This window comes from Nicotiana attenuata, chromosome 2 (assembly GCF_001879085.1).
Source record: "Nicotiana attenuata strain UT chromosome 2, NIATTr2, whole genome shotgun sequence".
NCBI classification, from domain to species: domain Eukaryota; kingdom Viridiplantae; phylum Streptophyta; class Magnoliopsida; order Solanales; family Solanaceae; genus Nicotiana; species Nicotiana attenuata.
This window is the reverse complement of record NC_031990.1, coordinates 32,994,772-32,997,337: the sequence shown is the minus strand read 5'-3', so window position 1 is coordinate 32,997,337 and position 2,566 is coordinate 32,994,772.

Genomic DNA, 2,566 nt, shown 5'->3' with positions numbered 1-2,566 from the left:
TCCGTACAATGCCTCAAATGGGGCCATCTGAATACTAGCATGAAAGCTGTTATTGTAAGCAAATTCTATAAGTGGCAAGTGATCATCCCTATTACCTTTGAAATCCAAGACACAGGCACGCAACCATCTTCAAGCATCTGAATAGTCCGCTCCGCTTGACCATCAGTCTGTGGGTGGAAAGCCGTGCTGAGATTCACCTGGGTACCCAAACCTTGCTGAAATTTCTTCCAAAAATTAGCTGTGAACTGGGCCCCTCGATCTGATATAATAGAAAGTTGAGTGCCATGATGCCTTACTATTTCCTTGATATACAACTGAGCATACTGTTCTGCGGTATCGGTGGACTTGACTGGCAAGAAGTGAGCAGATTTGGTGAGTCGATCCACTATTACCCAAATTGAGTCGAACTTGCGCTGAGTGCGAGGTAACCCTACCACGAAATCCATGTTGATCATCTCCCATTTCCACATTGGTATTTCCATAAGCCGAGCTAACCCATAGGGCCGCTGATGCTCAACTTTTACGAAGTCCGCCACACCCCTCTTCATACCGTTCCACCAATAAATTTCCTTGAGATCATGATACAGTTTCGTAGAACCTGGGTGCACAGAATACCTGGAATTATGAGCCTCCGCCATTACCCTTTCACGAAGATTATCCACATGTAGGACACATAGCCTACCTTGACATTGCAATACGCCATCATCGCCGCCGAGTGAAAATGCCGATGTCTTGTTATTCAAAACCGCCTCCTTCATCTGTGTCAATGCTGGATGAATAAACTGCTTTTCCTTGACTTCCGCTACAAGTGACGATTCTGCTCTATTATGCACCATAACATTTCCCTCGTCCGAGGTCAAAATACAAACCCCCAGACTGGCCAATTGATGAATTTCCCGAGCCAAGGGCCTCTGATACCCTCCCAAATGAGCCAAACTACCCATAGACTTCCGACTGAGGGTGTCGGCCACCACATTCGCCTTCCCTGGATGGTACAAAATGTTCACATCATAATCCTTGAGCAATTCTAACCACCGTCGATGCCTCAAATTCAACTCCTTCTACTTGAACAAATATTGGAGACTCTTCTGGTCTGAGAACATATCCACATAGAACCCATAAAGATAATGCCGCCATATTTTCAAAGCAAACACTACTGCCGCAAGCTTCAAATCATGCGTCGGATAATTCTTCTCGTGATTCTTGAGTTGCCTTGAAGCATACGCTATAACCTTCCCATGTTTCATCAACAGACACCCCAAACCGACCCTGGAGGCATCGTAATAAACCACAAATCCTTACGTGCCTTCTGGCAAGGTCAATATCGGCGTCGAAGTCAACCTCAACTTCAATTCCGGAAAACTTTTGTCACAAGCGTCGGACCATTAGAACTTAACTGCTTTCTGCGTCAACTTAGTCAATGGGGAGGCGAGGGTAGAGAATCCCTCCACAAACCTCCGATAATACCCTGCTAAACCCAAGAAGCTACGGATCTCCGTCGGGGTCGTGCGTCTAGGCCAATCTTTCACTGCTGCAATCTTCTAGGGATCTACCTGAATCCTTTCACTAGATACAACATGACCCAGAAAGGTAACAGACTCCAACCAAAATTCACATTTTGAAAATTTAGCATACAACTGGTGCTGATGAAGAGTCTGCTGAACTGCCCTGAGGTGATCGGCATGATCCTCCCGGCTCCGTGAATAAACAAGGATGTCATCAATGAAAACAATCATGAAGGAGTCTAGAAATGGCTTGAAGACCCGATTCATAAGATCCATACAAGCTACCGGGGCGTTGGTTAGCCCAAAAGACATGACCAAGAATTCAAAGTGACCATAGCGAGTTCTGAAAGCGGTCTTAGGAATATCCTACTCTCTAATCTTCAATTGGTGGTACCCGGACCGTAGATCAATTTTGGAGAAGAACCTTGCACCTTGCAATTGGTCGAACAAATCATCTATCCGAGGCAAAGGATATTTATTCTTGATGGTGACTTTGTTGAGCTGCCGATAATCAATACACATCCGGAGCGACCCATCCTTCTTTCTGACAAAAAGAACCGGAGCACCCCACGGCGACACACTCGGCCGTATGAACCCCTTTTATAACAAATCCTTCAGCTGCTCCTTTAACTCCCTTAACTCTGCTGGAGCCATTCTGTATGGTGGAATAGATACTGGCTACGTATCTGGCAATACATCAATCCCGAAATCAATCTCCCTATCTGGCGGAATCCCTAGAAGCTCATCTGGAAACACTTCAAGAAACTCATTCACGACTGGCACGGACTCGGGGGTAGACACTTCTGAAGTGGTGTCCGCCACCCGGACCAAATGATAGATACATCCCTTCTTAATCATCTTCGAAGCCTTAAGGTAGGAAATAAACCTACCCTTCGGCACCACACCATTCCCCTTCCACTCAATAACCGGCTCATTAGGGAACTCGAGTCTCATGACTCTCGTTCGGCAGTCAAGTTTAGCAAAGCACGAATAAAGCCAATCCATTCCTATAATCACATCAAAATCCACCATTCCAAGCTCGATAAGATCGGCTGTGGTAA